Raw genomic sequence first — 25151 nt, 5'->3', positions numbered from 1 at the left:
CAGGTATGGCTGGGATAGAACCCTGCCTGAAGCTCTGGAATGTTGCTGTTGGTTGAAGTTTCCAGAGCCAGAAGGACCAAGGGTCTCATTTGTTGTAAGGCAGCCAAGAGGTCCTCCTGGTCCCCTCCCCACACCTCAGTGAAGATACACTTGCCAGGAGGGTTGCAGGGTTGTGTGTGCATATGTGTGTGTGTGTGTGTGTGTGGACTATGCTCTCAGCTTCATCTCCTTCTCAACCATATGAGGGTGATATTAATCCTGACCTGCCTTACAGCATCATTGGAAGGATTACCCAGATAGACATGGAGCATTTTGCATGCTCAAATGTGCTACAGATATTCTCAAGTGTTGTTCAGTGTAGAGAATACTATTTTTTTTAAAAAATCTTACAATTAAATCTTAGGCAGGCTTTCCTAGAAGTAGGTTCTATGGAGTCCAACAGCTCTCATATTCTAGTAAGTGTGCTAAGAATTTGAGCCCAGGCTTAAGTGCTATAGTTTTGTGTGTGTGTGTGTGTGTGTGTGTGTGTTGCAAGATGTTTTATGATCATATTGTTACATAAATCAATATATGTTTAGTGAGAAGCATGCCCCTTGCTGTTCATGGGGCTTGTTCATTAGTAAATGTGTTTTGAATTACAGCCTAAACGTGATTTCTGGATTGCAGAGAAATCTCTGTGTGTATTATATCAAACGTTTTTTGGCATAGCATGCTACAAGACCTTATGGAGCTGGTTCATTTACTTGCCTCATCACTGAGATTCTTAAGCCAGACTTATAAAATAGTCACTCATCTGCAGTGAGTAGGTTTACCTGCTTCCCTTTGCTCATTGTTTGATGCTATGGATTTACAGGTGGGAAGGATTTTCTTTTTTCCTGCCACAACAGATTAGTTAGTGATTCTGGGGCTGTTCTTTACCTTCTCCAGGATCATGCACCTTGCCTCAGTTTCTTGAACTGCTTTGAGCTGGGACTCTGCTCCAGAGCTTGTTTGAACTTCAGGGCTGGAGGCTGTCAAATAATCAGAACATGTGCAGAGTGCCTATGGCCAAGTAATGGCAGCTAGGCTCCCCAAATTTGGTTTGGGAAGCATGGGTCTCCAGGATGCATCACACATTTTACATGCAAGCTCAAACCCACCCCCATCAACCTCTCTCTAGAAATGAACAGCTGTTAGGATTTCTCCGCTCTGTACAGTTGCCCGCCTTGCTCTCCTTCCTTTAGATGCATTAGAATCTGGATTGTGTCAATCAATCCAGGAGAGATTAATTGTGTGTGTGTGTGTGTGTGTGTCCATCTGGGACAGCCTTCCCCAAGCTGGTGCCCTCCAGATGTTTTGGACTGCAACACCTATCAACCACAGCACAGCATGACTACTTAGGGCTGATGAGAGCTGGAGTCCAAAGCATCAGCTTGGGGACAGGCAGAGCTAGGAAATCCTTTCACCCCTCTTGCTGTAAATCTCTGTGGAGAGCTTTGCAGATTGGAGGCAGTGGGCCTCAAGTTGAGCGGATGTGTCCCCCACCCTCCACAGCAAGAGAGCCAGCTTGGAGCGGGCTGATGGGTTTTATTTAGTCCTGGTCTCAGCTGGCCATGAGATTGGCAGCATCTTCACTCACAGGAAAGGGCCAGTGATGGCAGCCTCCTCCGCTGCTGTAGAAATATGTCTCTCACTGAGTGACCCCTTTTGCCTTTCTAGTCCACTGCTTAACGCTTTGCTCCCTGTGACACGCTCTTGAGATGGCCCCATTTGGCATCTCATTCAGGCACAAGAAAGCAGAAATTGTGAAGTTGAGGAACGGGCATCTCTAGTGTACAGCTGTGAATGGAACCTCTACCCCCAGATGGCGGTGGAGACAGTGCTGGTTGGGCCTCAGGCGGATCTGTCATCACAGGGTCTTTCCTTCTGTGGGATGGAGCTGCAAGAGAGAAATGGAACCAAGGGTAGTGCATGGAGCAGCTTCTGTGGCAGAGTGGGGGACTGAGGTGCCTGGGAATGTGTGCATGGAATGAAACAAAGCCATCATGCTAAATGTGGAGTGTTTAAGTAAGTGGGCTGTTGCTTCTGCGTTCCCAGTAAAGTGACAAGTTCCAATGGTGGTGGTGGTGGTATTTTAAGGAGCTGAATTTGGACATTCAGAGTAAGAGTCACCTTCACTGGAATACGCTAAAAGGTTTGGTGGTGGCCACGAAATCGTTGCCAGTGATTGGCTGAGATGCCAGAGTATCACAGAAGAGCACAAAGCAGGCTGCCATTGGACTGAGCTGCTCTGATGATGGAGAAGGGGCAGGGCATGCTAGAGTGGAAAAATAGAAAGTCTGCCTAAGAAACTGAGCAATCTAAGGAGGAAGCTTTGAAGACTTATCCAGTGGGACAAGGTTCACTCAGCCAGGAGGTGGAGAGGTGAAGATAAAAGGGCCCATTCATATACAACCAGTGGCCAACTCTTTGGCTGCAGGCTTTCAGCAGAACTCTTAACCTCATATCTGATGAATGTCTGAAGTTGCTTATGCTGCCGTCTATTCTAGCTGGCCAGTGGTTTTCCAGAGGGAAGCCTTTTGTAGTTCTCCAGACCACATCAGGGATTGAACCCAGAAATATCTCCATACAGAGCAAGAGACAGACCACTGGAAGGGACCAGGGCTTTATTTTGTGAATTCTGAGAACAGGAGATCTCTGGACAGGAAAAGAAACAGTCTCCAAACTCCTACTGCAGCTGTGCCCAACCTGGTGCCCTCCAGATCAGCTCCCATCAGCCCCCAGCCAGCATGGCCATTCATCTGTGGCTGCCCCTCCCTTTCAGATCAACTCAGGAAATCCAGTTGTAATTCGGCGAGAGTGCTTAGCTTCTGTTTCATCCAGAGTCTGTAATTCCTCCCGATGCGACAGCTGTCACGGCGCAAGGGAGAGCACGAGGAACGTGTCACATTTGATAAGGACACTCTAGCCAGCTAATTTCTGCCCAGGAGGACAGGGAGAAATTGCTCTGAAATCCAGTGCAATCCTGCAATGCTCTTTTCCTTGCATCTCCTCCCAAGTCCCTTCTCCTGTGTTTTGCATGACAGAATTACATCACATGGCATAGTTAGAGAAGTTGTGCTTAAAACAGCTCCCTCCTCCCCTCCTGCCCCTTGGAAGACTCCCGTTTTCTTGCTTCATCAAGGGAGCTGTGCATTTTGAAGCAAACTGACCCAATTTGCAACTCCCAGATTAATACATAGATTGGAACGTACTTATACTTTGGATTTTGCACTTGTGAATTTTGCAGTGGAGTTCTCTGCTCAAAAAACATGTCACGATTAATAAAAAAAAGTTTTGAATAAAATACATTTAGAAATGCATTCATTGAGATAAAATACTTTTTTAAAAATCACAAATTAATGTGGGAGCACAAATTAATGTGCACCTGCAAAATGAACAGAGACCAGAAATAGACTGATCTGTCTGTTCTTAATCCCTTTTGTAAAAGAAGCTCCTTGTGCAGAGATGTTTGTAAGGCTGTGGTTGGATATACACTTGGGGAACCTTTTTCAGACAGGGGGGTCACATGCCAGGGTAGGCAGGGCCAGAGGAAGTAGTGGGTGGGGCAATGGGTAGGCAGCTCCCACTTTTGTAGTCAGCTGCATTCCAGTCATACACAAAAAGTCAGAGGCTTCCACCCCAAGCCATCTTTCCATCTTTCCAGTTTCCAAGCAAGCAAAGAGATTTTCCAGCTGCAGAACTGCACTTGCAGGGGTAGGCCTGGGGAGCGATATAGCCTCAGAAGGGGAACCATGGCTTGGGAAGAGTCCTGTTGGCCAGATAGAGAGACCTGGAGGACCTATGGGTCACTTCCACCTGGGTTGGGAAACCTCAGGCTGGTTCCCCAACCAGGGTGGGAGTGACCCATAGGTCTCTTGGGGGGGGGGGTTGGAGTCTTTGGACTATTAGAGGGTTGAGTGACATAAGAGAACTTTGTGACTGCTGTGCAGGAACCTGTCCTTTTCTTAATTTTGGTTGTCAACAGAGATAGAAGCCATGTTAAGTTAGAGTAGGTCCATTGAAATTAGTGAATGCTAATTTCATGCTATGAGTTCATAGAATCATAGAGTTGTAAGGGACCCCAAGGGTCATGTAGTCCAACCCCATTCACTGCAGGAATCACAGCTAAAGAAACCCTGACAGATGGCCATTCAGCCTACGTTTACAAACCACCTTCTGAGTTAGGTCCATTGATTTCAATAGATCTGCCCTGAGTAAAACTTAGTTGAGTATTATCCAATGTTGGGGCAAGCCTGTTTATCATAGTGAAGGACAATGAGCCAATTCTGCAACTAGGGCAGGTATCCTGCTTTCTCATAGACCTCTGTGGTCCCTTTTCACTTTCAGGGAGATTGTGAGAGAGTCCTGCTAGGAACATGGAGAGCTGCCTTACACTAATTTGGGCTGTCGGACGATCTAGATTCTAGCTCATGTTCAAGCAAGCCACAGTTTGCCTAGACAAACTCTGTCTTTGTGTTATGTGCTAACCATGCCATTTTGTGATTTAAGACGATTTAATACCTGCCAATATATTACATGCAGAGCCTACTGCAAAGAATGTTATAGGTTTAACTCTTTTTTACCCCGAAATGGAAACACAGCTTTGGCATGGTTTTCCAGTGTGGTTGCCTGGAGACCAATCTTTTTCATCCACAGGGGACTTGGTTCCTTTTCTGGAGGTTTGCATTATGCTCATCACACCATCCAATTAAGCTGCACCCCATGAGGCATCAGGGATCTGAAGCAGCCGGAAAGACTGGGTTTGAGGGCTATTGCCAATGTGGGTCAGCATTGCTGGATGAGACCAGCAGGCCATTGGTCTGGCTTGGCAGGATGCAGCTCCTTCTATCATTAGAGAAGCCTTTCTTGGAAGTGCTGTCCACTGCCCAGGAGAGTCAGCATCTCTTGATTGTAGCAAGTATCTGGGTCTCCCGTCAGCTCCTATCTCAGGAAGTAGATCTTGCAGAGCAAAGCAGTCTGTTCTCTTGAGGTTTGCAGGATTTGACTAATAAAAGTCAAGATTGAGAAGATAAGAAAAGGAGAGGCAAGGAGAGATTAGTGATTAGACAAGGAGCAGAGAGAGAGAGACATAAAAATACTCATTGTCTTAAGAGCCCAAGGACTGCCTTAGTAGATCAGACCAATGGTCCAGTTTAGGCTGGGGACATTCCAGCTGTGGCCCACAAGAAGAGTGTGAGGGCAACAGTCATCGGCCCTCAAGGATTGGTATTTGCTGTTGTTGTTTTCAGTCTGCACATGTTATGTAATTGATTATGTCCTCCCCCCACCCCAATTTGCTTCCTTTGCATGTAATGGCAATGTAATTTACTTTAAGTGATGTGATGAATTACATAATTTTGCTACAGTGGGCAATAAGAGCATGAGAAGAGCCAGGATTCTTTGAGGGAAGCCCTCCCTGTTCACAGTGGCATCATGGTGATACTGCAGCCCCAAGGAACACAGGAAGCTGCCTTATACTGAATCAGGCCACAGGCCCACCTAACTCCATATTTGTCCAATCCTATTTTAACACTATTGAAATACAATTCCCCTCAGCCCCAGCCAGAAGAATGCACCTGGAGAGCAGCAGTGCAGTGAAGGCCCTTTTACATCCCCTCCACGTAGCAAAACTGGGGCCCATCTGTGAAAAGAGCACAGCAGCAAGCTTAAAAAAAGGAAGAGAAGGAACTCCATATAAATAGCCAGTGAAATTAATTGCTATGGGATGCTGGGAGTGGCCATTGCCTCAACAGCCTTTAAAAACAAATTAGAGAAATGCGCTCGGATTGGGCCACTTCATGACTGCCAGACATGACAGCTAGTGGAGCGGTACTCCCCCCACCCACCCCAGTCTGGAGACAGACTGCAGCAACTGCGGATCACATGGGACTCCCCCTGCCACCACCGCCCCTCACACAATATACAGCAGATAAGAAACACACAAAGAGGGGATCTGTGGCAGAGAGAAAGGAAGAGAACAGGAAACGCAATCCTAATAGGGCATGGATTTTGCCATTGTATGTAGTCATTGATTTACAGCGGCTTTCACCAAGCTGCTGCTCTCCAGATAAACATCTGGAGGGCAGCAGGTTGGTGAAGGCTGTTCGTGGAGGAAAAGGCTACCAATTGCTACTAGCCATGATAGCTCTTCTCCGCTTCCATGGCAGTAATGCTTCTGAATACCAGTTGCTGGAAGCCACAGGAGGGGAGAAGGCTCTTGGGCTGGGGTCCTGCCTTTGGGTTTCCCACAGGCATCTGGTTGGCCACTGGGAGCCCAGCTTAGTGGCCTAGGTGTGTCCTTGGCCTGATTCAACAGCAGGGCTCCTCTTACATTCTTAACCAAGTTCTGCTCTTTGTTTTTCCCTGCTTTACAATGCCAGCTCCCAGACTAAGCTAAGGAGAGTATGCTACGCTAACATTTCTCAAACTTCCAGTAACCGGGGCACACGCTTCTTTGTTCTGTGCTGAAATCAGAGTTGTGCTTTGATTCTCAAAGTTCCAAAGCCAGAGTTGCCTGTGATTGTCACAGGTGCAAAACTGGTCATGTGGCGTGGAGAGGAGGAAGGAAGGTCGACTCAGTGTAAGAGGATCCTAAAAACCTCTTGGCATGGTTCTGCTGCTAATGTCCACTCCTCCATTGGGTACCCCAGGGCCATTTGCCTCCTGCTGCAGCCTCGATCCAGGTCAGCCCTTCTGCATCTCCAAATAAGGCTCCCCCTGGTGTGCTGGGAGGTTTCTTTCCAGTGCAAATAGCAATTCTGTGTTTGTCTCTCTGTGTATGTGTCTGCTCCAGATCAGGGCAACAGCAGGGAACAGAAAATGTTTAACCTCCTTCTGCTACTCCTAAGAACACAAACAGAGCCTGCTGGATCAGTCCAATGGTCCACCTTGTCCACCCTCCTGTTCTCATAGTGGTCAACCAAATGTCCCAATCGGAAGCCCCAAAATAGGACCTGATCACCTGCCCCCACAGTTTGTACTCTACCCTGCCAGGTAGCTGATCTGGATCCAGCTCATGTACCTGTGTGTTGTTAAACCATCATTGCAATTGTTCGTGTGGTATAGAAGTTAGAGTGTCAGACTAGGACCTGGGAGACCAGGGTTCAAATCCTCACTCAGACAGGAAGCTCCCAGGGTGACCACAGACCAGTCACTGTCTCTCAGCCTAAACATACCTCACAGGACTGTTATGAAGATAAAATGGGGGGGCAGGGAGAAGAGTCTACATCTACCTGAGTTCATAGCAGGAAAGGTGAGGTATAAACTAATTGCAAATTGAGGTCACAGGGAAAAGGAGGCCCTAAATCCAGGTGTTCCCTTACTAGGATGGCTGCATGTGAATTAGTAGTAATGAAGGTTCAATGTTGAGCTAGATGTGCCTTGGGGCAAAGCAAGTCACAGCAGCTCTTATACTGGTGCAGAGCAAAAGGATGTTACAGTATTCCATTGGATTAGCTTAGAGGTGGAAAGTCTGATGGATGAATTGGGAGGTCCATGTTCAGATTTTTGCCTCTTCCAGGAACTTGCTGGGGTGCCTTAGAATGGCCAGCCCCATGTCTGTCTGCACTGTGAGGCTAACAGTGCCTGCCTAGCTTGCAGGGTGGTTGTAAGGATAGTAGTATAGTAATGTGAAACACTTTTTATAATTAATAATAATATTAATAATTTATTATTTATTTGGGACGCGGGTGGCACTGTGGGTTAAACCTCAGCGCCTAGGACTTGCCGATCGCATGGTCGGCGGTTCGAATCCCCGCGGCGGGGTGCACTCCCGCTGCTCGGTCCCAGCGCCTGCCAACCTAGCAGTTCGAAAGCACCCCCGGGTGCAAGTAGATAAATAGGGACCGCTTACTAGCGGGAAGGTAAATGGCGTTTCCGTGTGTGCTGCGCTGGCTCGCCAGAGCAGCTTTGTCACGCTGGCCACGTGACCCGGAAGTGTCTGCGGACAGCGCTGGCTCCCGGCCTCTAGAGTGAGATGAGCGTACAGCCCTAGAGTCTGTCAAGACTGGCCTGTACGGGCAGGGGTACCTTTACCTTTATTATTTATACCCCGCCCATCTGGCTGGGCTTCCCCAGCCACTCTGGGCGGCTTCCAAATAAATATTAAAATACTGTAATACATCAAACATTAAAAGCTTCCCTAAACAGGGCTGCCTTCAGATGTCTTCTAAAAGTCTGGTAGTTGTTCTCTTTGACATCTGGTGGGAGGGCATTCCACAGGGAGGGCGCCACTACCGATATTCAATGTTTCTGTTGCTGCTGTTGCCCCCAACTCTAGTCCCAGTGCTCTAACTTCACAAATCCAGATGAGTCCCCTCTCCCTGATCTCACCTCTCTCTCTCTCACACACACACTCCCTCTCTCCCTCTCCCCCCCCCAAGCATGGGCAGTCCTGTAAATCACTCAAGGCTATAATGCAGGCACAGAGTGTTCTCTGGCAGAGAATAATCCTTAATCTTGGAGCAGCTTTTAAACTCAAACTCGCATTTGGAAGACCTTTGAAAAAAAATTTTTTAATGACAGTTAAGGTAAAATAAATTCCCAAAAAGGGCCTCCTGGCTGCCAGTGATAGCGACTCTGATCCAGCGATTGGCAAAAAGCATCGCTGTTAACGACATCAGCTTGGTGAATTGTGCCAAAGATGCATTCAGGCTCCTTGGAATGGAGAGTGGCAGCGGGCCAGGAAGGGAGAAAAGGAGCCTTCCCCTGGCTCCCGGCCCAGTGGGATGTTCTGTAGGCACTTCTGGGCAAACCCCTCTCCTTCCCCCACCAACCTCCCTCAACAGTGGGCTGTACTCCGGACAGCTTTCATTGCATGCCGCACGAATGCCAGTTTGCTGGGATTGTCTCCCTTGTGCAATTCAGCCTCCTGTGAAACCATTCTTCAGTCTGGGGCCTGCCATCAACCAGGACAGCGCAAGGCAAGCACTGGGGCTCTCAAAGAGGAGATCCCAGCCACTTTGCCCTCCCCAGACCTTCTTGGCTTGGTTAGGAAGGGAAGAGCTCAGCCCTAAGCCTGGATTCAGATGACCTGCTAAGCCAAAGTGTGGCCAGGGAGCAGAAGGGACCAGAGAGGAGCAGAGCAGCTGCAACTCCTCTCTGAAGGCACGACCTGTTTCAGTGAGCCATAGTTTGGCTTACAGTGTCATGAGAATCCATATTTTTTCTTGGAAATTGGGTGCAAGTGTCAAGCTGATGTCTGAATGCAAAACAGGATTATGAGTTCCAAATTGCATTGTGATGTCTCACTGCTTGAGGGAGGTATTATTGTGCTCTACAACTTTCTTGGCTCCTTTCTTGGGGCTTGAGCTGGCTTCCAAACTTCAAATGGAGAATTTCCCCCAGAATTTGCAATTCTCATACCTCTGTGTTCGAGGCAGATACTATTTTGCTAAGGTTCAAGTTTTGCAAGCAAACAGGGGGCTGGCATACTGCCAGATTAGACCAAAATATTGCTGTGCTCATGCCTTCCCTGCCTCCAATAGCTCTTGCATACTTTCGCTAGAAATGGCCCCAGAGGTCTAGTAAAACCCCAAAGGAGGATCATTTGCTAACAACAATTAGCCCCTACGAGAGCAGACAGAGGTTGGCCAAGGGCCCCTTCTAACTGTCGCTTGGGCTGCTTTGGCATCACTGAGAGAGAGTCTGAAGCGTGAAAAGCAAAAATGGAGGTTTCCCAAACACAAGGAGTGAATGTGGTGGTGAGGACATCTCTTCTTCGCATCTGTGGGAAGAAGAGAGGCAAAACTATTAAGGATGGCCTGAAAAATGAGTCCAAAGCCTTAAAGTGGAAGAACATGTAAGGCCGCATCATCTTAAAAAAGGAAACACATCCTGCTTCCAGTCTGCTAACCACCAAGGCATACAGGTGTCTTTCAAATACTCTTTAAGTTGTGCAGGTTCCCTTGGAGGGAAGACTCACTTCAGAATCTAGAGCAGTTGCACTCTTGGACAGCAATAGCCCCAAAGGGACATCCAAAGATGTTAGGAAGAGGTGCAGATCAGCTGAGGAGTAGTAGTTATTGTCCCTTCTCTGTTCATCAAACAGTCAGTCTGATGACCAGGGAGAGAGTGGATGGCAGGTCCATCAATTAGTGCACTGCGCTCTTCCTAATTATTATTACTTCATTTCCCCCTATGGTCACTGAAATTGGTGGGGTCACTGTAGAGCCACCAAGCTCAAGGTTTAGTGCCCTTGCCTTAAGGTATACTACATCTAAGACATGTACAGCTTTAAAGGTACTCAACACTTTGAATTGTGCACTGAAACAGATGGATAACCACCAAGGCAGCTGTTGCAGAATTAGTGCAACACATGTGCGATCACCAACATCCTTGCATCTGCATACTGGAACAGCTGAAGCTTTTTGAGGCTTTTCCATGGAGAATGTGTTTCAGTCATCCACCCTGGACGTAACTGTGGAGGCTTATGTTCCTATGGTCAAGATGGATGAGTGCAGCTAGCTCAACAGCTTCAGCTGGCCAAAAAGCACTCCTGGATGGAGTCGTCAGCTGGCCGTCCAGGTGTAATGCCTCCTCCAGTGTGATCCAGTGTGTCTTGTAAATTTAGTGCATCTTCACAGGGAATGAAAGGAGGATTTTGAGTCTTTTGCTATGCACTTTTGACTGCAGCCATAGTCAAGAGGTCCAGGGGCCTTAAAAACTTCCTGGTGAACATTGTAGACCATGGTTTGGATCCAGCTAAGTTTGACAGCAGTGACCAGGCTTAGTTGCTGATGGGTCTTGTTGCTGGTCAGGAGGTACAATTCCTTGCTGATCCCACAGAAGTCAGGTGTGTAGCTTCCTCATACCTGATATAGACAGACCAGGCTTCTAGATAGCTCCTTGCTTGGTCTCCCGTGATGAATACATTTTGTCTCCAGGTGACCAGGAATCAAAAGCTTTGTGAATGCTTTGTCCCAACTCCCTGGTCACAAATGACCAAACTTGGGGATGTGTGGCACTATGGATTATTCAAAATGATGATAGGCTGGTCTTTATCATGGCCATTCTTAGAAGATGGCACAAAACTGTGATTTGTGTGGGTCTTGCATTTTACTCCTCAATGTGTGTGGGTGAGATTGACGTAGCGCTGCAGTATCTCTGCCTGCCTCTCTTGTCCTCTGCCCTCCAAGCCGCTGCTGCTCCTTCCTTTCTTCTGTGAGACACCCTCACAGAAGTCATTCAGTCACTTCTAGCTTTGGGGAATGAGAAGTTTTGTCTGGCTTTTCTCTTCTCTTTTCTTTCTTTTCTGCCCTTAATTGAAATTCTGTGAAGTCTCTCTGAATTATAATCAGGTCTTTGAGGAATTGCCCTATCTTCCTGTTGCTACTATGATGTTATCAGGAAAACATCTATACCCTTTTGAAGAAATCTGTCTTCTGATGGAAGAGCAGAGGAGGAGCCGTTCTCCGGCATTACGGAGCTTAAATTCTGCTTTCAAGGTAAAAATTGTGGGGATGTCCCTTTCCACAAAGCCAAAACATGGGACTCTCCTTTTTTTCTCTGCAAAACATACAGTCCTTTCCTGAAAACATCACCCACAGAGGGGAATCCAGCAACAGCAGTTGTGTTGTGGCCCCAGATCAGGACTCCATGAAGCCAGAGTCCTCTGGCAGCTGCAACTCCAAGGAGAAGCTGGATCTTCTTCTTGGTCCATCCTGTGCAGGTCTGTGGGCACAGGAGCCTCACCTGAGAAGGCATCTCTGCTGCTAAACACCAGTACCTGGTCCACAGACTCCTCAGGGGACCATGACAGGGCCCCAAGGAGAGAGCCCCACATTTGAAAAACACATTGCCCTGAAGGAGGCAACAGCAGCACAACATGTTGAAGAACCCAGCTAAACACCTAAAACACCCTAAAGCAGCCTTCACCAACCTGGTGCCTTCCAATTTTTTGGACAACAACTCCCATCATCCCCAGCCAATGCAGAACTTGCCGGATGGCTGATCCATCCCAATTCAACAGCTTCAAAAATACCTTAAAAACATCAACAACTGGATAATTCCAAAACATGCTTTCTAGTGTTGGTCAGCAAGAGTCCCTTGGAAGCTCACAAAGAGGTGGTGGCTACCCCACCATTTATTCCCAGCATCTAATCATTTTGTAGTCTGCCTCACTAAGTGGAGGCTCAATTCAGCTGCTATGGTTAAAAGCCTTTGACTTGACCCATCTTTCATTAATTCCTCCGAGCCTTCTTTTTAAAAGCTGCATCTGTTAACATTGCTGTATTATTTTTGATTCTCCTCCTCCTCCAAGGAACTCATGGCAGAAAACACGGATCCCTCCTACCATTTTTATCACCACAATTGCCTTGTGAGGTGGGTTAGACTGACAGATGGTGACTGGCCTAGGCTTGCCTAATGAATTTTATAGCTGTATGGAGAACTGAGCTATGCTTTCCTGATCTGAGTCCAATACTCTAAGACAGGGGTCTGCATCCCGCGGCTCCGGAGCCGCATGTGGCTCTTTTACACCTTTGCTGCGGCTCCGGGGTGGATACTAGCGAGGGGAGGAGGCACATTGTGCGCCCCGACACTCCTCACTGTGGTGGGCGCTGTACTGGCTGTGACATCGCATGGGGGCAGTGCGTGCGTTAGTCACGCACTGTCCCGACGTCACCTTCCCACCCGCTGTCAGATCGCGGCTCCGGAGATATATTTGTTTTAAATGTCGCAATGGTTTTGTGGCTCCCAGTTTTTTTTCTTCAGAAATGGGTCCAAGTGGCTCTTTTTGTCTTAAAGGTTGCAGACCCTTGCTCTAAGAAGTTGATGGAGTTCATCTCCCATCAGTCTCAGCCAGCCTAGGCAATGATCATGGATGGTGGGAGGTAGAATCCAGCTCCATTTCCAGAGCAGCAGGTTCCTTTCCTCTGCTTCAGGCCACTACACCACGCTATTCCCCATTGCCAACCTGGTGCTCTCAAGCCAGCACAGCCCACGCCTGGAGGGCACCAGGATGACAGCACCTGAACTAAATCAACATTTTATTGAACAACATGCCTTTTGGCACATTGAAAAATGTCTGGTCTGTGGGATAGTCCTGCCGATAGCTCCTTCCTGGAGGCTGTGCAGAGGAATCCTGGATTCCACCACCCAGCTGGGGAGGCATCTGCAGCTTGGCTTTGGGATTATGAGATGGGGAAGCTGGATTGCAGTGGGCCAGCTTTTCTGCAGCATAGCGCTCCCTTATTCTCACACCCCCCCTTGCCGGCTGCTGCTGAGTGAGATAATGAACATTCTAAACAAAGGCTAATTGTCTTATAACTGCGCCTGCCTCTCTTGGCTGCGGAAAAAGACCTCACAGGCTCCCCTCTGCCTGGTAAATGACTGGATTGGGGCTGCGGAAAAGGCAGCGAGGGGCATCACTGTCTCCCGGTGCTCAGTTCTGCTGCTGCTTGTGATGCAACTGTCTGGTGCTACTAGGGAGGGAGGGAGAGTTTTGTCGGTTTGTATTTTAGAGCAGAGAAGAGGGAACTAGCAGCCCCATCCCAGATGGTGTTGGGCTTCAGCTTCCATCATCCCTAACCATTATTGGCCGTGTTGACTGGGGCTCATGGGAATTGGAGTTCCAAGAGGAAGGGTCGTAGCTCAGTGGTAGAGCAACTGCCTTGCATGCAGAAGGCGGCATCTCCAGGTAGAGCTGTTAAAGATTTCTCCCTGAAATCCTGGAGAGCTGCTGTCAGTCTGTGTAGACAATACTGAGCTGGATGGACCAATGGTCTGATTCATCACAAAGCAGCTCTCTAACATCTGTAGTGCCAGCGGTTCTCCGCCTTTGCCTTAAAGGACTCTGACCTCATTGGCTGGCTTACATGCAGATTGGAACATATTTCTCCAAAATCTGTGGTGCAGGTTTGGTGGGAAAACATGTATAGAATTGTAGAGTTGGAAGGGATCCTGGGGTCATCTAGTTCAACCCCCTGCAATGCAGGAATCTCCATTCAAGCCTATGTACAATGTGTAATTTCTGGGGAATATTTCTACAAAAATGCTTATTTTAGGGAATATGTCTAAAAAAACCTGCATATTTTAGAGGAAGAACATGTGGAAAATTAGATATTGGGGGTTGTTCATTGGAAACAAGATGGACTACATCTGTGTCTGAGCATGTGCTAAACTGACACGGAATGGAAAGAAGCTGATCTGCACTACCAAGAGCAATTGAACGTAAGTGAGTGGATATGCATAAATCTGGATTAGTAAGCAAGGCTCTGGGGTGCAAGGGGCTGCGTTATTGAAGTGACATGACTTTTGTTTCCTCACCAATCCTGAAAAATGTTGGGATCTTTTTAGTCTTTTAAGTGAAATTGAGGCTTTTGAAGCCCATGGTGGTCAGATGCCTGCTTCCGTTCCCACTACGTTTTCCAGTTCTTCCTGGCATAAACGTTTTTACAAAGGTGGCTGGCAATGCAGAACATCCGCTTCTTTACTTGCCTGGGTTCTTGCGGGGTAAGCAGATGAGCAAATCCTCCTGCTTCTGATCCCCTCTTTGCTGCATCTTCCCTTTGGGGTAACTTCACAACGGGGGAAGCTCAGAGCACATTAAACGGCTTACAGCATCTTAACCAGCCGTTAAGCGATTAAAAGCCCATGTAAAACACTTTGCTTGGCGGCTTAGGCCGGGTTCATGCATGCAAAGGGATGAGGTGGTAGAGGCCTGTGGCGGATAGAATGGACTGTACCACTTCAGACTGCAGGCAGGGAATCATATTTTTAAATGCACCCCAGCAGTTTTCTTTTAAATCACTACTAGTAGAAAAAGAACAGTTTAGCAAGGGATAAGGTAGGATAGCATCTTTCCCCTGGTGTTTTTTCTTTTCTTTTCCTTCCTTCTCTTTCCATGCAAAAATATTGGGGTGGTGCACCAAAAAACAAAAACAAAAACAAAACCTGAACACCAAATTTAAAACACTAAAAGTACATGAAATCCATCTGTACAACCAATACTGGTGTTCTCTGTAAACATGAATCTTCAAAAATTTCATTTTGCACCTGTGCTCCTGCCCTAAATGTAGTTTACGTATTCAGAAGAACTGAGTAGTAAAAGTTTTTCCTTCTCCGAAGGCAAAATATTAATGTCTGAATACAAGGAGGGCCCAGTAGCATCAGGGTATAGTAGGGTAGGAAATACCTATATCTCAGGGAACCTCAGCCTCTTACTCATTTGGTGGTGGTGGTGGTGGTGGTGGTGGTGGTGGTGGTGGTTGTTGTTGTTGTTGTTGTTGTTGTTGTTATTATTATTATTATTATTATTATTATTATTATTATTACTACTACTACTACTACTACTACTACTACTACTACTAGCCACCCACTGGCTTCTGGGTTTTCCCCAAAGCACTGTTGCAGGTGTTCAAACTCTCCCCTGCACCCCTGAGCACTAGACACTTGTGCTGGAAAAAATGGTTGAATGCTTGTGACTGAGCAGATTTGAGGTGACCCAGTTACCTTAATGTTGGAGAGGTGAAGGAAACAAATAACAGGCACTGAGAGCCACAGCCTGATGCTGCTTCCCTGCTGAGGGTGATGGGTCTTGCAGTCTCAATATGGGACCTTCTCAGCATTTGCGCCAGCTGTTTGTCTCCAGTTAAACATCAGGAAGAGCTTTCTGTCAGTGGGATTGAATACCTTTTTAAAAAACAGAAGTTGGATGGCCATTTGTCAGGGATTCTTTAGACGAGATTTTTGCATTGCAGGGGGTTGGAATAGATGACCCTTGTGATTCCTTCCAACCCTATGTTTCTGTGTCTTTGATTCCATGATTCCTTACACTCTCCAAGGCGGCAGGACCCTGAAGCAGTGAGCATTTGACTCAGGTGCTCAGAAAGGCACAGCCTTTTCCAGGTCTAACTTTGGGATGCAGCAAATTCTTCTGCAGCTGCTTATGGGAATTACTCTTGCCCCGCCTTTTGCACAGCAGAAGCTCCTTTTGCAAAGTGGCTTTTTAATCATTTGGAAACATTTCAGGCAACCCTTCCTCCTTCACTCCCCCCCCTCTGCCCCCCTCCCCCAACTTGTGCTTTCGTGCTGATCATCCCAGTGGGCGCCTGGGGCGAGTTTCTCAAGTGGACGACCATGATAATTTCTTAACAGGGTGACCAAGAACAGAATATTATCTCGTTACAGTTCACGGCGTCTCCTCGTAAAAATAGAACCAGTAAAAAGCATGGCTTGTACTGCCTGTTTATGAGCTTGTACTTTGGCCGTGTCCTCCATCAGGCAGGACGTCTCTCAGAGGCGGCCATCGTCACCCTGGGAGGAAGGGGAGGGGGCAGGAGGGGCAGAGAAGAGGCAGCACAGCCCTGAAAATGGAAAAAAATTCTGAGAAGTGCAGATTTCAAAGGATTGCTGTGTTTCTGTTATGTTTTGGATGGTTTTGCATTAAAATGTGATCCAAATCGAATTTCTCCCCCAGTGATAGCACAGGCTTTTCTGGCTGTTTTGGAAACGGGGACAGGTGAACTCCTTATGGCCTCCTCCCCACCTCACCTAATTACTTTGTTGTTTAGTCATTTAGTCGTGTCTGACTCTTCGTGACCCCATGGACCAGAACACGCCAGGCAGTTCTGTCTTCCACTGCCTCCCGCAGTTTGGTCAAACTCATGCTGGTAGCTTCGAGAACACTATCCAGCCATCTCGTCCTCTGTCGTCCCCTTCTCCTTGTGTTCTCCATCTTTCCCATCTTTCCAGGGAGTCTTCTCTTCTCATGAGGTGGCCAAAGTATTGGAGCCTCAGCTTCACGATCTGTCCTTCCAGTGAGCACTCAGGGCTGATTTCTTTCAGAATGGATAGGTTTGATCTTCTTGCAGTCCATGGGACTCTCAAGATTCTCCTCCAGCACCATAATTTAAAAGCATCAATTCTTCGACGATCAGCTTTCTTTATGGTCCAGCTTTCACTTCCATACATCACTACTGGGCAAACCATAGCTTTTACTATACAGACCTTTGTTGGCAAGGCAATGTCTCTACTTTTTAAGATGCTGTCTAGGTTTGTCATCACTTTTCTCCCAAGAAGCAAGCGTCTTTTAATTTCGTGGCTGCTGTCACCATCTGCAGTGATCATGGAGCCCAAGAAAGTAAAATTTCTCACTGCCTCCATTTCTTCCCCTTCTATTTGCTTTTGAGCTTACTTGAGCGAGGCGGAAGGTTGCAGGAATATCCTTTTGCCTTCAAGGATGCAGGAATATCATTTTGCTGGGTTTAAAAAAGGGAATCAGGCCACTTTGAACATTTGCCTTAAAATATTGAAGCCCCTCAAAGGGAAGGATTGATGTTTGACTCACTGATCAAAGGGCAGATTCTGTTTATGCTGGCTGGCCAGGAAGCTTCTTTGAGGTGCAAACTTGAAAGGTGGTTGCTGAAAGCCACCCATGGGTGGCCATGACTTCCGGCCCTCATCTTCTAGTTTTGGCTCCTGAAGGTGCTTTTTCTTGTGGTTGCTTTTTCATACGTGGCATAGGTGGGGGCTGAAAGCTACCTCAGTGGATAACCATGACCTTCATTCTCCACACTCTTACTAATTTGATTGTGTGGAAGAGACTCTAGGGAGGAGGAGTCCTAGTGGGCACTGGGAAGGTGGGAACCATCAGGCACCACCAGAGCTCTGCAGATCTGTAGCAAGATAATTTTATCTGTTCAAGATAATTATTAGCTAGTTATGACTGAGCATAGTTTAAAAGTCCCTGCCCTGCTTATGATGAAGTGCTAACAAAGAAATCCCCTCTCCCCCAGCCCTCCTGCTCTCTCAACCACTTATGGGTTTTGAAGGAAGTAAAGCTCATCTAATTCTGTAATTTTTCATAGAGCCAGGTTCATAGACAGGTTTTGATGAGACTAGCTCAGTTTCTCCAGTGTTTTTGCACGTGCCTAGATTAAGAACGGATGGATCTGTCAATTTCATTTTCCTTCAGTTTCTTGTTTTTCCAGTCTTTGGTACAGTTCCTCATATAATCTTCAAACAAGTTGCCAACACTTTAGACCACATTTCTTCTAATTTTTGTATGCAATATTGCCTAAAATGCACACTTTTTGCAATAGTCTCTCTTTGCAAGATCTGGAGAAGTGTGAATTTCAGAGGGTAGTTGCATTTTAGGCCAACTTTCATTAAAAGGGGAACCAAATGGACATTCTCTCACTTGTCCACTGTGTTTTGCCAGTTTTGGAGAAACTTGCCTTGCCTTCTTGGATGTCACATTTGAGGAATTTCAGTGGAAGAGTAAAACAGTTTTTACAAGTCAAACACAATTCACCTGAAGGTGTCTGGGTTGTATCTACCCTTTCAAGCAGGGGCAAAGTACCTCTGTTTTGCAGTGCCCACCCTGAAAACGCAATGGGGAGTCAGCTACTTCTGTGGGTCCACCTGTACCAAGAAGAAGTATTTTACTGCTAGAGTTCGTGAGGGAAGGTGACGCTGCGCGCGCGCACACACACACACACACACACAAACTTAATTGGTAAGGTGAGGCAGCATCACTTGCATCAGTGTGACACAAGGGGGTGCTGTGTTGCAGACTTTGATGAAACAATTAATGACTGCTTTCTTTGACTTTTTGAATTTTGAACTGCCGTATTGAAAGCAGTTAACTTTCGCAATTGCTTTTGCACCTTCAGCTTTTGTTTTGTTCCTTTTGTTATGAGTTTGCTCCTGCCTCCTTCTTCAGAGCCAGCTAGAAGCTTCTTGCATGTCTGTCCTCGCCAACTTGGTGCTTTCCAGATGCTTTGGACTATAACTTCCATCTGCCCCAGCCACCATGAGAACTGTAGTCCAAAACATCTGGAAAGCACCAGGGTTGGGAAAGTGTGATGCATCTCCTCTTGCCAATTCTGACCATGATCTGGACAGAAATCTCATGGTGAAAGCCATTCAGGTATGGGTGTTTTTACCTGTTAGGACTCTTTTGAAGCAGGCATGTGGAGAAGGGTCAAACTGCATGCAGAAGGTCTCAGGTTCCATCACCTGGGAGGGCCAAGAAAGACCCTCTTCTGAGGTCCTGCAGAGCCACTTGCGTTCAATGCAGAGTTGCAGACAATGCTGAGCAACACAAGGGAAATTCCTCTGCAGTAAAACAAAATACCATCTTAATATCTGCTTTGGGAAAGGGATGTAGGGGACCTGCTTTGCATGTAGATGACCCCTAGGTTCAGTGTTGACTACGCTGAGCTGGATCAGGGTGGTGGACCGTTTCTCATTGAGGGTTCACTCTTGGCTTACTGTTTGTCAGTGGGGGTGTGGTCACCTCCTTCTCTCTCTCTCTCTCCTGCTCACACAGCTCTCTCTTCAGCTGTGGGGTAGGAGATAGCCAGGAGAAGAGGCCTCTCTTCCTCTCCTCTGCAGGGGAGAGCACGCAGCTGAGCGCTCCAGTGATTCTCAAGCGACAGTAGTGATTGCTGAGCACGCTTAGGAGAAAGCAGAGCGCTTGGCCGCCTACTTCCACCTCAGCACCCCCATCTGCTTGGAGTTTCCTGAGCACCAACGACAATAACCAAGCACTCAGGGAAGACTGGAGCGCAGTAGCTCAGCTGCTACTTGGAGTTCGCCGCTGCCACCAATGACTTCCACTCCGATGGTCTCGGGGAAGGCGAGGGGAGGGGATTCCACTCCCCACACTTCAGCAGCCACTGGCTACTGCACAGATGGTGCTTTTCAATGATTTTATTATTCTAACACTGAAAGGAAACGTGGTAGGGGGCTGGCAGGCCACTGGAAATGGCTTGGGGGGGGAGGGGGAGAGCAGGAGATCCCCCAGCCTTGAGTGAGATGGTGAGTGGCCTGACTCTGTATGAAGCACCTTCTCGTGTCCCTTCTGCTTCATTGGCTTACTTGGTGCCTGCACATCCAGTGTGTGGACTCATCCTACTGGCAAGTGGGGTCCCTGAGAGGCAGCCTATAAATGCTGTCTGTGGCACTATAATCTGTGCTGGCCCATTCACATAAACCAGCCTTTGATGCTGAAGTTGCCAATGGCGTGCGATCACCAGCCCTTAGTGGTTGGCAGCTGAATGTGTGAATGGAGTTCCATTTTTTAAAGACAAAGCATGGGCATTCTCTGGACAGGAGGCTTGGCCCACAAAGGTATATCAACCACCAAATTTATCATCCCTTTACGACTCATGGCTGAATGTGTGAATGGAGTGCAACTCCACTGCAATGCCTCAAGGCAATGTGAGGAGATAGGAAGTTTTCAGCTGTGGTAATGTAGGAAGGCATTGATTTCCATTCCATCCACCTGCGTCACGAGCAGTGCTGTTTCTGTTCTGCTGCAATTTGGCTTCATCTTGCTGCCTTCTAGGGCAGAATTTGCATAATTACATTATCCGTATGTTATTCCACAGCATTTCAAGTCAAAGGCCATTCATTTCATAGCAAAGGAAAAGCAGTACAAATGGAGGGGAAACACCATCAATCAGAAGGTGGTAGAATTCTTTGGCGGTTTTAAAGCAGAGGTTGGATGGCCCTCTGCCATGGATGCTTAGCTGAGATTCCTGCATTGCAGGGGGTTGGACTAGATGACCCCTGGGGTCCCTTCCAACTCTACAATTCTATTATCTTAATTATGCCTCATTTGCCAACACAAAGCAGTAACAGCAGCATATACTGATCATACTTGCTGGATTAATTTCCATTCTGGATATGGGACAAATAAGTGGCCATCCTCAATTTTCACTCTTGTTTTCACTTGCATTGGAATTATTTGACATCCCTAATTGTTCATGCATGTTGTCTTTGTCCATGGATCAAACGTATCCATTCTGAAGGAAATCAGCCCTGAGTGCTCACTGGAAGGACAGACTGTGAAGCTGAGGCTCCAGTACTTTGGCCATCTCATGAGAAGAGAAGACTCCCTGGAAAAGACCCTGATGTTGGGAAAGATGGAGGGCACAAGAAGAAGGGGACGACAGAGGACGAGATGGTTGGACAGTGTTCTCGAAGCTACAAACATGAGTCTGACCAAACTGCGGGAGGCAGTGGAAGACAGGAGTGCCTGGTGTTCTCTGGTCCATGGGGTCATGAAGAGTCGGACACGACTAAACAACAACAATTGTTCATAGTAGCATTTATCATTTTGATGACTTTTCACACTTGCAAGGCATCACTTGTTGAAGGGTGGAGCATCCACCGGGGAGGCAGTCTCAGTTTTTGCCCAGGACTGACTTTCTCCCATGAAATGGTGACTCTGAAGGGACTGCATGTCTCTTAACTGTGAAATGGCTGCAGTGCAGACCTGGCGAAAGCACCACGCCTTTATTTCACAGCTGGGACAAGGGCCAGCTATGAGCTGCCCAGCAGAAAGGTGGGATAAAATTTAATAAGAATAGTAATGCCCTTTCATGGGGTGCCTGCCAAATAATAATACAGTGGTACCCCGCAAGACGAATGCCTCGCAAGACGGAAAACCCGCAAGACGAAAGGGTTTTCTGTTTTGGAGGCGCTTCGCAAGACGAATTTCCCTATGGGCTTGCATCGCAAGACGAAAGCCCATAGGGAAATGCTGGCGGTCGGAAGCAAAGACTTTTGCCCACAGCCGGCCTTCAGAAGAGGACCTCTTCTGAAGGCCGGCGGGGGGCAAAAGTCTTTGCTCCCCCCCCCGCCTGCCTTCCCCCCCCGCCTGCCCCGGGCGATCTTAAAATGCTGGCGGGCGGGAGCAAAGCGTTCGCTGCCGACCCCCAGCATTTTAAAATCTCCAAGGGACAGCAGAGAAGTCTCTGTCCCGGGGAGATTTTAAAATGCTGGGGGTCGGGAGCGTTCGCTGCCAACCCCCAGCATTTGAAAACCCTGTTCCGAAGCGGGGGGGCGGGAACATCTGCCCCAGCCGCCCCGCTTCGGAACGATGTTCCGAAGGGGGGAGGTGGGGCGGGAACAGCTGCCCCATCCGCCCCGCTTCGGAACGATGTTCCGAAGGGGGAGGTGGGGCGGGAACAGCTGCCCCATCCGCCCCGCTTCGGAACGATGTTCCGAAGGGGGGAGGTGGGGCGGGAACAGCTGCCCCATCCGCCCCGCTTCGGAACGATGTTCCGAAGGGGGGAGGTGGGGCGGGAACAGCTGCCCCAGCCGCCCCGCTTCGGAACGATGTTCCGAAGGGGGGAGGTGGGGCGGGAACAGCTGCCCCAGCCGCCCCGCTTCGGAACGATGTTCCGAAGGGGGGAGGTGGGGCGGGAACAGCTGCCCCAGCCGCCCCGCTTCGGAACGATGTTCCGAAGGGGGGAGGTGGGGCGGGAACAGCTGCCCCATCCGCCCCGCTTCGGAACGATGTTCCGAAGGGGGGAGGTGGGGCGGGAACAGCTGCCCCATCCGCCCCGCTTCGGAACGATGTTCCGAAGGGGGGAGGTGGGGCGGGAACAGCTGCCCCAGCCGCCCCGCTTCGGAACGATGTTCCGAAGGGGGGAGGTGGGGCGGGAACAGCTGCCCCATCCGCCCCGCTTCGGAACGATGTTCCGAAGGGGGGAGGTGGGGCGGGAACAGCTGCCCCATCCGCCCCGCTTCGGAACGATGTTCCGAAGGGGGGAGGTGGGGCGGGAACAGCTGCCCCATCCGCCCCGCTTCGGAACGATGTTCCGAAGGGGGGAGGTGGGGCGGGAACAGCTGCCCCATCCGCCCCGCTTCGGAACGATGTTCCAAAGGGGGGAGGGGGGCGGGAACAGCTGCCCCAGCTTCCGGGCTTCGTAGCGCTGCTGCGAAGCCGGGCGGGGGGGTGGTGGGAACACCTTCTGAAGGCGGGCAGGGGGCGAAAGTCTTTGCTCCCCCCTGCCTGCCTTCCCAGGGGCTTTTAAATCGCCCCGGACAGCGGAGAAGTCCTCCGCTGTCCGGGGCGATTTTAAAATGCCGCCCGCCAGCATTTTAAGATCGCCCGGACAGCGGAGAAGTCCTCCGCTGTCCCAGGGTTTTTTAAAATGCTGGGGGTGGGAAGAAAAGCCCTTGTCCCCCCCCCCCAGCCTTCAGAAGAGGTCCGGGGACAGACTGTCCCCGGACCTGGCCTGAAGGCGGTTTCCCTAGGAACACATTAATTCATTTTCAATGCATTCCTATGGGAAACCGTGCATCGCAAGACGAAAAACCCGCAAGACGAAGAGAATTGCGGAACGAATTAATTTCGTCTTGCGAGGCACCACTGTAATAATAATAATAATAATAATAATAATAATAATAAATTTATTTATACCCCGCCCTCCCCACCCAAGACTGGTCCCAGGGTGGCTAACAACCAATAATAAAAACAAGTTGATTAAAATACAACTTAAAAACAAGATTAAAATACAACATTAAAACATTAAGATGCAGCCTCTTCACAGGAGGAAAAAGGAAAAAAGAAAGAGGGGGAGGGAATCAAATTGATTCTAAGCCAAAGGCCAGGCAGAACAACTCTGTCTTACAGGCCCTGCAGAAGGAAATCAGATCCCACAGGGCCCTGGTCTCATGAGACAGAATGTTCCACCAGGCCGGAGCCAGTGTTGAAAAGGCCCTGGCTCTGGTTGAGGCTAATCTAACTTCCTTAGGGCCCCTGGACCACTAGGGTGTTGCTATTTATGGACCTTAAGGTCCTCCGTGGGGCATACCAGGAGAGGCACAGCTGTCCCATACAGGAATTGAACCTACAACCTTGGTGTTACCAGCATCACGCTCTAACCATCTGAGCTATCCAGGGTGTAGGCATGCATGGTTAAGGGTTAAGCTGCCACTATTTTACTTTAGAAAATGCCTACCATTATGACCTACCAAAAGATCACAAAAGCGTGAGCAAGCTTTTGAGTCCACCAGGGGTCTTTCTCAGTCTGGATGTTGAGCAAAATGTGTAGGTGAGAGCCAGCAAGAAGCTGGCTTAGTACACTCCTGCCATCATCTCTGCCCTGTTCAAACTCTGATTTCTGTTTCTTAGAAGCAACTGGGAGGGGGTGCGTGTTGTTGTCACAAAGAGGGTCTGCACTTCAGAACTTATCCGCTCCGCCACTGCCTCTGAAGCCTGGGAGCGGCCTTTCATAGGATGTCCCCACCTGACCCGCCGCTTTGCTGTGCAGCTCACAGCTGTTGGGGGTGCAAGGGAGGGTGTGTGTGATGGAGAAAGCTTCCCCTGCGGAGGGCAGCCGAGTCTTTAATGGAGGCTTTAAAAATATCAACAGGAAATTAGTCCCTGGCACCCCCCTCCTGCTCTTTCTTGTCAGCCGGCTCTCCATTATCGCAACAAAACAGTCGTCTTTTTTCTGAAAGCTGCGCTGGCCTGGGATCTCTCTCTGCCTCTCAGTAGTTGTTTGCCTCTGGCTTTGAGAGCTGATGGGGGATTAATAGGAGGGGGATGCTGTGGGGAGCAAGGCGGAGGGGTGCTTGCCTTCAGCCCTCGGCGAGTTCATGCAGAGAGGGCTTACGTGCCTGTCTCGGAGCGACTGCACCATTTGGCGGCCTGCCGTGTGTGTGTGTGTGTCTTGGGCAAACGGCAAGGGAGATTGAGAGCTTTGCATCAAGGTAATTGAGCTTCCGTGCCGGGAGAACTGGGATTCTGTAGAACTCCGAAACCGCTGTTCAGCTTGGCATGATGTCTCTTATTTTGCATAATGTCCGGTTTCTGCCATTTCAATATAATAATGATTACTCTTTATTATTCTGCTCTTCTGCTTAATGTACCCGGAGTGACACACAGCCATATAACCAACAATGTTTCCCTTCCTAGATTTGAGCATGACTTTGTTGTGAGACTCTCTTTCGTAAGCCGCTTTGCGAACCTCTCAGGGCCTTAAAGCAGGACCTGAGTATACGGAATGGATAACTGGTGTCAGTAAAATACTGCCACAGATCCAGGGTAACAGAGTTTGGAGGTGCACCCATAACTGCCAGAGTTAGGGAATGTTGGAAATTAATACGGTGGTACCTCTGGTTACGTACTTAATTCGTTCCAGAGGTCCGTTCTTAACCTGAAACTGTTCTTAACCTGAAGCACCACTTTAGCTAATGGGGCCTCCCACTGCTGCCGCACCGTTGCTGTGTGATTTCTGTTCTCATCCTGAAGCAAAGTTCTTAACCCGGGGTACTATTTATGGGTTAGCGGAGTCTGTAACCTGAAGCGTATGTAACCTGAAGCGTATGTAACCCGAGGTGCCACTGTGCATGGTAGAATTTAGATAATATGTGGAGTATTGAAG

At 48.5% G+C, this 25151-nt stretch overlaps 1 protein-coding gene across 10 annotated transcripts in view; it reads left to right on the top strand.

Annotated features, from left to right (window-relative positions):
* ADGRB2 (adhesion G protein-coupled receptor B2) overlaps positions 1–25151 on the top strand; it is a 165611-nt gene that overhangs the window by 3882 nt on the left and 136578 nt on the right. The window lies entirely within an intron of this gene.

Source organism: Podarcis bocagei (genome assembly GCF_964188305.1).
Source record: "Podarcis bocagei genome assembly, chromosome: 7".
NCBI lineage: Eukaryota > Metazoa > Chordata > Lepidosauria > Squamata > Lacertidae > Podarcis > Podarcis bocagei.
This window is presented reverse-complemented; position numbering and strand designations above follow the sequence as displayed.